Raw genomic sequence first — 13,382 nt, 5'->3', positions numbered from 1 at the left:
AATTATATGTTCATAGAATGTTGTTTGAATACTTATCTGCAATGAAAATGTACAGGAGAAATTATATACTTTGTGCTACAAAAATACATCAACTAAACAAATAAAGAATATTAGGAAGAAGTATATAACTTCAAAAAAATCATGGTGTTGATTAGATCAAACGTAATATGCTACTAAATCTCGGTCAATTTTTTAAAGCACTAGAAAATTTTCATAGTACATATTTTAAAACTTCATATTTAAGAGAATCAACATAGATTTTCATTAATTTTTTGCTAAAAATATCCCGTATCTTCAATAGTAATTCTTTTTTTTAAAATGTTGATTTAAAGTTTTTGATTATCTCTTCCCAAATAATTATTTTATAATACATTTGATTTTTAATTTTTTTTGTGAATGTCAACATTATAAACTAAATTTATGTGTTTCCTTTAAATCTAAGTTTCGACTGTGCGAAACGCGAGTATATTACCTAGTATTATACTAAAGCACAAAAGGTGAGGTTCTTGAATTCTGGTTGATACCCTCTGCTCTTAATAAACGTTATATTTGTTCTTCAAACTTCACCATCTACACCTGAGAATGAATTCCAAGAACGTTAATTAAAAATTGTTTTTCTGGGACACAGGTGGGTGGGTACCTCACAATCATATCAGAATCACCACCTACAATTCCAACACTTATAAAATCCACTTGTAGTGGCCCGTGGAAGTCTGTCAATGCTAGGGCCTCTTTTCGACATGCTCCGCAGCTGCTACAGGTTTGTTATTCTCAAATATTGTCATTGTTGCTTCTTCTTCTTCTTCATTCTTCAGTGTTTGATCTTGAGGACTACTCCTGCTATTGATTTCATATCTTGCGTTTGTTGTGTTTTCTCTCTTCCTTCCTCACTATATCGAGGACTTGATTTTCCACTGCCATGGTGTTGTTGCTAGTACGTTTGTAGCATTGTATTACCCATCTCGTTACATTTTCTTGCTGCCTTTGTGAAACCTGGAGTGCCATTTGTTTGTGTTGGATCCTTGATCAGAGTGTGACTTCTTTTCCTCCGTTTTCTGATGGTTTGCTCCACATTAGCATCTACACTACAATGTTGAACTATATAGGGGATTGTCAATATGAAGTAACTTTTTTTAATGGGTAACTAAAAGCTGTTTTGTTTTGCTTTTCCAGAATTTAAATTTGTTGTACTTCTAATGAAAGAGGCATTTTTAAGCATGGTGAGAAGGAAGCTTTGAGATCTTGGGTAAAAGTTCTGAACTTCTGTGCTTTTAAGAGTCGTGGAGATTACATGACTTTGCCCTTAACAAATTGAAGGGGATTGAAGATGTGATCATCATCATATTTAAATCTGCTATTAAAAAAAAGTGCGGTATGTGCCTTAATAAATTGAAGGGGACTATGTTTTTAATGCATTTTGGTCAAATGTGCAATTTCTTTTGTTGCAGGATGGTGATGCTGAATATTCACTTCTTGTTAACTTGAAAAGGGTCGATGATCTTCAATTGTCAAGGCAATTTTCCATTGAATGCTTGCGTAAAGATATTGGGGAGACAGACTCTCAAAAACTTTTGAAGTGTTGATGACGAGGTAGGTATATTGTAGTTTGAATAATTATTTTTTGTAGTCTTGCCAATGCGCAAATGGTTTGGTTTACTGTTCAGGTTATTGGATTTGTGCTTCCTAACATGCATCTGCATGTTTGCTGAAGCCTATACTCTATCATTAACGCTGGCATAGTCATGGAAGAATCTAAATCTTCCTTAATCTCTAAGCATAATTCCTTGTTTGAAATACTTGAGTCCTTCCTAACTACTAACCTCTGGAAGATCTTCGTGCAAGTCAACTTGCATGTAGCGTAAGCATTATTCCTAACATCTATGTTCACCTGTCTCCTATTAGTGCCTTCTATTTTCGGTTTTGGTTAATTGATTTTGTTGTTTTCTTTGTCTAGGTTTGTGTAATTTTTTCAGAAAAGTGGTGGCTGTTCAGGAAAATAACCTTTTCATCCTCACTGCTAAAAGCTTCGGGGTACTCTCTAGATGACACAGGTAATGTTAACTATGTATGATTGGAGAAATAGCTGATTTTAATATGTTTTATTAATGAGGTCTTATTAAATATTTTGACCTAATAAACACATATGGAGGTATTTTCACAAGACAAATCAATTTATGAAGTTGTTGAGAATGCTTTCACTACAATATATGTTAGGAAGAACCCAGAGTAGATTGCTAAGAATCTCTTGAATCTTACTATTGATTCAAATATTGGAGTTCTTGATTTATTAGAGTTCCTAATTGGAGCCTTAATGTGAAAGGGCGACTTAACGAGTAGCACAGTATGTTATCTATACGAAATCATTCCGATTGTTTATATTCTGATTGCTAAATAAGAAATCTAGTGAAGCGTGACTTAACAAGTTATAAATTTTGTTTTGAAGCACAGTAGAATGGTTGCACCTATATTTTTGGGAGCTCGTGATAGAGAGAACATGAAACAAATATCATATGTTTATTTTGGTACTGGTGATGTGTGCTGATTTAGAAGCCTTAGAGGTTGTTGTTAAGCATGAGCTACAGAGAGACAAGTTAAGTGTACAGTGTCGTCACAGTTTTTGGAGGGGAGTGAAAGTTGAAATTGGAGGTAGTACACCTTCTCCTAACAACTTTGATCCTCCAAGACCTTCAAAAAAACTAGAGTTCATTCAAAGAAATACAACCTCTTGGGGAAGAAGTTCCCCAATATGGGATTGGCTATCTTAGGAATCTAAGTATTTTCAGTTTTCGAATTGGAAGGCTTCTTTGGCAGAGCTAGTCATTATGGTGGAAGTTGCCTTGTCCTTATGCTTTGTTGTTTTGGAGTGCTGCCACAAAAGGTAAAATCTTCCTATTCTCCAATTTTATTTGGTGAATTATTTTGGTAAATTCTTATTTCTAGATTTTGATGTGATTTTCCCTTAATGAAAATGTTATGTCTGCATAGTTTCACAACATGCTTATTTGCATATTTTGTTTATGTATTATTTAGCTCATTTTCCTTGATTATATGGAAATGATAAGATTCCACTCACTTCTTTTCTTAGGTTTCATGCAAGTTGAGTATATTTTCTTGGGAAAATACCCAAATATCCCCTCAACCTATGCCCGAATTCCCAGAGACACACTTATACTATACTAAGGTCCTATTACCCCCCTGAACTTATTTAATTAATAATTTTTTACCCCTTTTTAGCCTACGTGGCACTAGTTCGAAAAAAAAGTCAACCATCGTTGGGCCCACAAGATAGTGTCACGTAAGCTAAAAAGGGGTAAAAAATTATTAATTAAATAAGTTTAGGGGGGTAATAGGACCTTAGTATAGCATAAGTGTGTCTCTGAGATTTCGGGCATAGATTGAGGGGGGTACTTGGGCATTATCCCTATTTTGTTTGTTGGATGTGCTGATGATGTTCTTAAATATCTGAATTTAACTTAAATTGTTCTGTTATTAATGAATGTTTAAGTTTTGAACAAGAGCTCTGAGTATGATTTAGACTCCTTTGATTTGGGAATTTTTAACATCTATGTTCACAATGATTTAGTATTGAAACTTGTCAAAAACTTGTGCTTATCTAAGTCACTTACAGTTCTCTTATGATTAGAGTGGAAACGAGACCTCGGCTATGTTAAATGCCCCTCATTGAAAGTTTTTTTTTGTGATAACACAAATTTATTCTGATTAGTTTGTTTCCATCTCTTAAAATCATGTGAAGCTCTTAAATAACATTCAATGAATTAGCTGATGATGACTAGTATGCAAGTATTTTATCATCTTTTAGTATGATCTTTATCTCATCTACTGCATTTGTTAATTCATGTTTTCACCCCATGTGTTGTTGCTCTTTATGTTGAGAAAGGATAAGATCTTGTTGTGCATCTTCTCCTTCAATTATCCTAATGAAATTTCTTATCTTCAAATGTTATATATCCTTTTTACTCATTATTTCCTCTTCTCCACTTTTGTCACACGTGACATTGGTCGGATTTATTTTGGACTTCATTCCAGTCCCTCATCTAGTTGTTTTCATTCATCCTCATCTTTGAGGTGAAAGGGAAGAATCAAATAGGATATATGGAAGCAAATATACCGAAAACAGATAATTATATACAATAGGTGTATACAAAATCGGGAATTGAGCTGAAAGCTCAAAAATAGCAAGTTTGGCCTATGGATCCCAAATTCATCTTCCTCTTCATTTACTCTCTCAATCATTTGACTGTTAATATTTATTGTTTGCTTTTGATTAATTCTAACTTTTAACTAACTTAATTAAAATCTCCGCAAGAACAACTAATGTTGTTTATGTTTGTTTACGTCAATGTCTTTTCACTTAATTAATTATTTAGTTAAATTTTTACTCAAGTTCAAAATTATTAAGTTATTTCTTTTTTCAAATGATTAAAAAAGAGCTTCTTTTACTTAGCCATATATTTATTTTCTCTAATTACTCTTCAAAAAGTAAGTAAAATATTTAGTCAAATCGTCAGATAATCGTATGTTAAAGTCTTCGTAGTATGTGGGCTTTTAATATTGTTTTATTACTAAGAAAAGTCGTGATTTATTCAATCTATGTATCAGCTACTTCAAATGTTAATACCTTCTTAAAGTAAAAATAAATAAAAATAAGGATTTCTTACTCATTTTCTTTTGTTCTTAAAGTTTTATCTGTTTTTTAAAAATTAAATCGCGAATCTTTTTCTATGCATATATTTTTCTAAATCAGTTTATATGCTTCAAACATTTCAAAATGTTATTTTTCTAAAGTATAGTAAAATTAAGAGGTTACAAATAATTATTCTAAAGGATGGTAAAATCACGAGTTGACAGACGGGTTTTCTAAAGGATGGTAAAATCATGAGGTTAAAGATAAAAATATATATACAAAAGATGTAATCTTTAATTTTAACAAAGTGATGTGCTCTATGGGCAAAATTTTCATTTATCTTTTTCCTTGTTTTTTTATTTTTTTTATTCAGTATAAAAAATGTAATCTATTAGATAAAATGACTTATAAAATCCATTGGAATAGTAGAAAATTTGCATTAAAATCAACGAGACATTTTATTTCGACTGTAATTCGTGTGTGTTGTTGACATCAACTTGGACTCCATTATACATATTAGTGACTGAACTCTTTAATTTCAAACTGATAGGTAAGCCAATCAAATACTTATACTAGTTCAATTTGATATTTTAAAGTAGAAAGATAATCGACAACATAATATCCAAACACTTCACTTACAAGTATGAAATGCGAAAATCTAAAATATCACCACAAGATTTAGTGTCATAAGTACAAGATTTTCTACAATATGATACAAGTCCAAACTAATAATGAAATATAAGTAGAAGAAATATCCTATCTAAATACCAAAATGACCTAATAAATAGAGGTAGATGAAGTATGGGCCACATAATATCCAAGCAACGTACCACAACTCAAAGATAATTTGAACTTGCATACAAAGCTCCAAGAAACATGCTTGAATTTGAAATTTAATATGGAGATTTCCAGATTTTTGATTTCTCTTGTAATGCCATGATCTTCGTCATTGTTATCGGTGGAAACCGCCAATGGGGTTGTGACTTTATGGCGTGACAAAGAAATATTAACCCTATCAAATTTAATTAATTTTTTTACATGGGTCAAGTGTTATGGGTATTAACTTAGATTATATTATATATGAGCTTGACCCATTAATCATCAACTTAATTAATTAATTAATAAAAGTCCACCAATTAAATAGTCGTAACTTTTGAATAGTCCAATAGTTCCACTTAAATTTTAAGGTAAGAATCAAGATAGTTCTAATTCTCAAAGCGATCTAGCGGGTCGTTACAGATAAAGTACAAGTACTTCCTAGAATATGATTGATATCTCACCGAAACACTCAAACTTAAAAAAGGTCATATTACCCCCTAACTCATTCATTTCGTATTTTTGTGCATCTTTTATGCCGAAGTAGCACCTTCTACTACCCAAATTGGTTATGTTTGTAAAGGTTCGCCTACCACGTATGTAAATGTTATCTTTTATTTCTTGATAATTATTTTTGTTTTCTTTATCTTTTATTTAAATTAAGTTAATAAATATGTTTTACCATGTATTAAAACTTTTTGTTTTATTTTAGTTCATTGTTCCGTTCTCTTTTATTTTTTTCTATTGATTTTCTTAATCATTTTATTTTCTTTTTTGTCTTTCATTTTTATTTGATTTTAAATTTAATCTCAAATGTGTTGTATTTAAAATAAGTGAATTTTAAACGGATATCAAAATAAGTGAAGAAGATCAAATAAAACATAAAAATATAAAATTAAAGTACAATTTTTAATATATTTTAGAAAATACTATTTTTTAAAAATAATCAAAAAGTGAAAAGTTAATAAATTAATTAAAAAAGTTTAAAGTAATAAAGAAATTTAACTAAATATTTTACAAACAAATAAATAAAAATAATTAAATATGTATGAGTTTATTATTATTAAATATGCATACTAACTAATTGTAAAGTTATCAATTAAAAAAAATGACAAATGTCCAATTTGTGCACCCATCACTTGCCTTCAAGAGAATGTTCACACTTTCTATGTCATGTCAGCATTTATGGTGTATTAAATACATTTTAAATTAGTTTTGGGGCGGGGTGGTGGTGGTGGTGGTAATATGATCCTAGTTAAATTTAGAAGTATCTCTGAGATTTCAGTCATAGTCCAGATGGTACTTGTGTCTTGTCCTAATTATATTGATAAAAATTATCTAAAAGCAAATGTCAACACTAAATTAGATTAAACTTGAATTTTAATGTATAGATTCGAGACTAAAAGTTTTGTTATTGACATATTATGAGAACATAACTATTTCAAATATTATGGCACGAAACAAGACATATTATGAGAAGATAATTATTTCAAATATTATGGCACGAAGCGAGACTAAGTGCACTGATGGGAAATATGAATAGTTATATTTTCCCTTCATAAAAAGAAAAAAAAACATACAAATCAATATTATATTCTCTTTATACATATATAAATATTTTGTATGAATGTTAAATATATCACATAATTTTATTACCATTAATTCTCTATTAAGTAAAATATATTTAATCCCACTAATTATATTCATTACGGTTTTTACTCAACCCTCATCCTCATCCATGATTTGAAATGGATTAATATCATATTCATGAAAGCAAAGGCGGACCCACATAGGGTCAAGTAAGTTCATACGAACCTACTTCGTTGAAATATTCACACACACACACACATATTTGTGTGTGTGTGTTTATTTGATCAATTTTTAAAATTTTATATCTATATATTAACTTTTGACCCCACTAACACAAGTATTACCCTTGTCCGTGTGATAAGAAGACTTAGTTTTTTAAGCCAGCCCGAGTTCGAATCCCTCTTGACACATTTTCGTTTTATTTTTTATATCTTAAACCCACTTCGTGAAAATATTGGGTCCATCGCTGCATGAAAACTCTTTGTGTTCCACAATTTTACTTATAAGTAGTGACATTTGCCACAATAGTACACACACCGAAAACAATTGAAAAAATGAAGAAAAAAAATATGCTCTCTTCTCTTGTCTCTTTTTATTTGTTTTGTTTAATGTTTATGCTTCTTTTTGTTGGTATTGTAAGACTTACTTTCATTTTGGTGTTCTTATTATTGAGAATTTACAGCTGTTTCTTGTTTTTATACATTATTATACTAACATGCGATATTTTGGTATCCACAAATAAATTTTGTATTTGTAGAATAGTTAGTTATATAATTTAATTTTGCACTTTTAATAAATTTTATAATTAAGGATGTATTCTTTCTATTTTGAATATATATGTACTTTCTATCTTAAGAATGACAATTTTTTAGTAAATAATAATAGATTTGAAAGGAATAAAATGTCATTTGAAATACAAAATATACATGAAATATGAACTATAGTAAATATACAGAAAGTCCTAGCCTCGCACAATAACCTATAATTATGAAGAAATTCATCCCATTGTCAACTGAGTCCACTCGATCAATTTCAGCCACTTGTAAATTCGTGTAAAAGTAGTTATTCAACAATGGTTGTAAGAGGCAAAAAATTAAATATATAATTGACATGGATTCAAACCTCCCTTGAGAAATAAAAATTTACTAATAGTCTAAAAACTTTGAATTTATTGTAGTAGCTCAATTAGTTGTGTATTTAAACTTTCATTTGTTGGTGAGAGTTCAATTATCACCAAATTTTTTTCTACCCCAAATTTGTATAAATATATAGTTTCTTCATAAATTAAACATTTCGTTGTCATGATGAGATACATTAAAATTGACACAAAGAGCAAATAAGAGAGAACATGAAATTATAGTAGCAACAAACAAACAACTCAAGCTTTGATTTGAATGGTAAACAGTGATTCAGTTACTAATGTTATAAAAAAGAATATTCGATGATTGATTACTTATCCTTTAAGCCAAAAATGTCTCCAAAAGACAATCTTCCATTTAGAGAATCAAAAATATTTTCAATTAATTGTTTGATTTACATTTTTAGCTGTTAATTTTTATATTTTTGTGTGTTAACAATAAAAGATTACTAGCTGAAAATGTGTTATTTATTTACTTTTTCTCCTTTAATAATCACATACAAAAATTATAAATGGAACCACAAAAGCGTGCGTTTTTGCTATTCTTATTATTTGCTTCTTTATTCTTTAGCTAAAGATTGTTATCTATTACTCCATAATATAGCACAAAATTGGATGTGTTAATTTCTTTCATAAACTGACATATTATATGACCTGTCTATTTTTGTCACGACCCAAAACGTGTCGTGAGTGGCAAACTCACATTTACCCTCCTATGTGAGCGAACCAACCAATCCAAACCCCAACATTCAACCATAATGAACAAAACATAATGCGGAAGACATAAAACTTATTAGCAAAATCAAGTAAATAACTTCTAAAATTTATCAATTTCTATTTCAAAACCTAGAAGTCATCATTACAAGAACATCTATCCTCAAAAAATAAGTCTAAGAGTATCTAAGAAGCTAAAATAACTAAAAAGACAGTCCATGCCTGAACTTCAAGGCATCAAGACGTGAAGGAGAAGATCCAGTCCAAGCTAGAAACAATAGCTCATCCTTGACAAATCGATGGTAGTAGCTAGCTAAACCAACAAATCTCGTTACCTCTGTAACATTAGTAGGTCTTACCAATCTCTTCACTGCTTCGATCTTAGAAGCATCCACCATCACTCCATCCTTAGAAACCACATGCCCCAAGAAGGACACTGAATCTAGCCAAAACTCACACTTGGAGAATTTGGCATAAAGATTTTTCTCCCTCAACATTTCTCATACAATTCTCAAATGCTCCTCATATTCTTTCCTTCTCTTTGAGTATATAAGTATATCATCGATGAATACAATGACAAAGAGATCCAAATATGGCTTAAAAATCCCAATCATCAAGCTCATGAAAGCAGCAGGGGCATTCGTAGGCCCAAAAGACATTACTAAGAACTCATAATGCCCATACCTGGTCCGGAAAGCAGTCTTGGGCACATCCATTGTCCGTATTTTCAATTGATGATAAACAGATCTTAAGTTGATTTTTTAGAAAGTACAAGCACCTTGTAACTGATCGAACAAATCATAAATGCAAGGAAGAGGATACTTGTTCTTAATAGTTGCTTTATTTAGTTTCCTGTAGTCTATGCACATCCGAAAACTTCCATCCTTCTTCTTCACAAAAAAAGGGAGCACCCCAAGGGGATGCACTTGGTCTAATAAAGCCTTTGCTTAACAACTCTTGAAGTTGGGCCTTTAACTCTCTTAACTCAGCGGGAGCCATCCTATAAGGGGGTATGTAAATGGGGAGAGTACCCGGCTCCAGATCAATGCAAAAATCAATATCCCTATCCGGTGGCATACCAGGAAGGTCTGCAGGAAACACAGCCACAAACTCACGGAATATCGAAACAGACTCCATTGAAGGTACTTGGGTAGTATCGTCCTTGAGGTGTGCCAATAAAGCTAAACAACCCTTACTAACCATTCTTTTAGCACGAAGAAAGGAGATAATACGAACTGGAGTGGAAATGTAGTCACCCTCCCACACTAACGGATCTGTCCCAGGCTTGGCCAATGTCACCGTTTCTGCATTACGATCTAAGATTGCAAAGTTTGGAGAAAGCCAAGTCATACCCAAAATTACATCGAAACCAACCATTTCTAAGATAACCAAGTCTACATAAGTATTGGTCCCTACAAAAGTTACAAGACAAGACCTATGTACCTTTTAAACATCACAGACTCACCCACCGGAGTAGAAACACGAATAGGCATGTCAAGCAATTCAGAATGTATGTTAAGACCAGTAGCAAATGAGGAAGATACATATGAAAATGTGGATCCAGGATCAAATAATACAGAAGACATGCAATCGCAAACCAAAAGATTACCTGTGATGACAACATCAGATGTCTTCGCTTCAGATCTTCCAGGGAAAGTATAACAATGGGCTCTATCGCCTGTCTGCCCGTTTCCCCTACCATGTTGTGCTGTAGTGGCTCCAGTTTGCCCGCCACCTTGGCCGTTTTAATGACCACCATTACCTCGGCCGCCACGTCCTCCTGAATAACGACCTCTTCCATGACCACCTCTACCTCTTATCATTGGGGGTCTGTAACTCTGTTTTGGACAATTTCTCCTAATATGTCCAGTCTCTCCACATCCATAACATTCTCTGGATTCAACCATAGGTCTTTGTGAGAACGACGGAGTCTAGGGATAACCTCCAAACTCTGAGAATTATTGACCGGTCTGCGGTGGACCCCCAGCTACGGTCTGTAGTGAAGACTGAATAGGTCGGGCTGGATAACCTCCGGAACTCTACCCTCTGGAGTAAGAACCATTAAACTCTCCTCCCTTACGAAACTTCTTCGTAGTTGATGCCATGGTGAAATCATCTGGCTTCACTCCCTCCACCTCTATCACAAATTCTACCACTTCCTGAAAGGATTTTGCTGTAGCAGCTACCTATAAAGCTGAAATCCGCAAATCTGACCTCAACCCCTTCACAAAATGGCGAATCCGCTCTTGTGGACTGAAGCAAAGCTGGGTGTCATATCTGGAGAGTGCACGAAACTTAGCCTCAAAAGCAATAACCGACATCCTGCCTTGCTTTAGGCTTAGAAACTCATCTCTCCTCCTATCCCTCAAAGTACGGGGTATATACTTTTCCATAAATAAAATAGAGAATGATGCCCAAGTCATAGGTGGTGCCTCTGTTGGTTGACACTCCACATGTGACCGCCACTACATTTTGGCGTTCCCTTGAAATTGATAGGTCACAAACTTGACGCCAAATCGTTCTACTATACCCATCTTGTGTATTAACTCATGATAGTCAACCAGAAAATCGTAGGCATCCTCAGATTCATCACCTTTGAAGACTGGAGGTTTCAATTTCAAGAACTTACTGAAAAGTTCGTGCTGATCACTTGTCATTATAGGCCCTGTAGTAACCCGAGGAAACGTGCCTATTTCCAATGAGGCATCCATGCGGGGAGCCACAGCAGCTGCATGTTGTACTCCCGGAACCTGAGGTGCTGGTGCAGAAAACACTGGAGGGGTCTGGCCCTGATCAGATAGCCCGCTAAGATAAGCAAGGACCTGATTAATCATCTCTGGGTAGGTTGGGGTGGTAATTCCTCATTCTGTACTTGCTCATTCTCCCCTTCCTCCCCCTCTCTTACTACTTTCTCAGTCGGTGGAGGAGTCACTCCCTAGTACTAGATGGGCCAGGTGTTTGTCCTCTTCCTCTGGAGGACGTCCTCCCGCGACCTCTACCACGACCTCCTGCCACTGTTCCTCTTCGGGCTACAGCCCCAGTGGCTGGCTCAGACGCATCTTGTCTTGCTAGTGTTAGTGTTGGCGCAGTTGTTGCTCTAGTTCTAACCATCTGCGAAATAGAGTGAAGATGGTCAGATACCAATTTGTATCACCTAGATACCAATTGGACCCAAGTAATAGCACGAAAGAAAGAAAGAATGGAATTTTCCTAAAGTTCTATAGCCTCTCAAAGAAAAGTAAAGGCGTCCCCCTACCGTTCATTAAGACTATAATAGACTCATTCTTGTGTGATGAGACCAACGAACCTAATGCTCTAATACCAAGTTTGTCACAATCCAAAACGTGTCGTGAGTGGAAAAATCACATTTACCCTCCTATGTGAGCAAACCAACCAATCCAAACCCCAACATTCAACCATAATGAACAAAACATAATGCGGAAGACTTAAAATTTATTAGCGAAATCAAGTAAATAACTTCTAAAATTTATCAATTTCTATCCCAAAATCTGGAAGTCATCATCACAAGAACATCTATCCTCAAATTACTTAGTCTAAGAGTATCTAAGAAGCTAAAATAACTAAACACACAGTCCATGCCAGAACTTCAAGGCATCAAGACGTGAAGGAGAAGATCCAGTCCAAGCTAGAAACAATAGCTCACCCTGAAATCTGACGTGTGATGAAGATTGGCTAGAGTTGCGGTTGAGTTGAAGACGACGGTACATGTGCTGCACTCCACAAATAACAAAGATAAAAACATACAAGTAGGGGTCAGTACAAAACACGACTACTGAGTAGATATCATCGGCCAACTCAAAATAGAAAGCAATATATATCAGATAATATCATAAAATCAACTACAATACTCAACAGGTAGCAGCAACAAGTACAAGGATCATTGATAATAACGCCAAGTACACCCATGACGACTCAAACCTCCATACCATACTCATTTGGGAAATAGATTCATTAAATTTTGACTATATTAAGATGATTCAAGATTCATTCTCTTTATTCCTCTTGTGTAGGAACGTGACACTCCGATTCCCTAATACTACGTGTCGGTTCGTGACACCCGATCCTCTAATACTATGTGTCGGTTCGTGACACAAGATCCCCTAATACTACGTGTCAGTTCGTGACACCCGATCCCCTAATACTACGTGTCGGTTCGTGACACATGATTCCTTAATACTACATGTCGGTTCGTGACACCCGATCCCCTAATACTACATGTCGGTTCGTGACACCCAATCCCCTAACCTCATTCTTTTGGTTCATCAAGCCTTCTTTTATACCAAGGCATCATTATTAACAAAGAGGTTTTAAGATTTAAGATTCAACAGCCTCATCATGCTTATTTATCACAATTACATTATCACCTCATGCAAGCACACAATTAACATATAGAAAACTATACAATACCACCCAACACATATCATTCGCTATTAGGAGTTTACTATGAAATAGCATAAA

This window comes from Solanum lycopersicum, chromosome 1 (genome assembly GCF_036512215.1).
Source record: "Solanum lycopersicum chromosome 1, SLM_r2.1".
NCBI classification, from domain to species: domain Eukaryota; kingdom Viridiplantae; phylum Streptophyta; class Magnoliopsida; order Solanales; family Solanaceae; genus Solanum; species Solanum lycopersicum.
Note: the sequence above shows the minus strand (reverse complement) of the source record.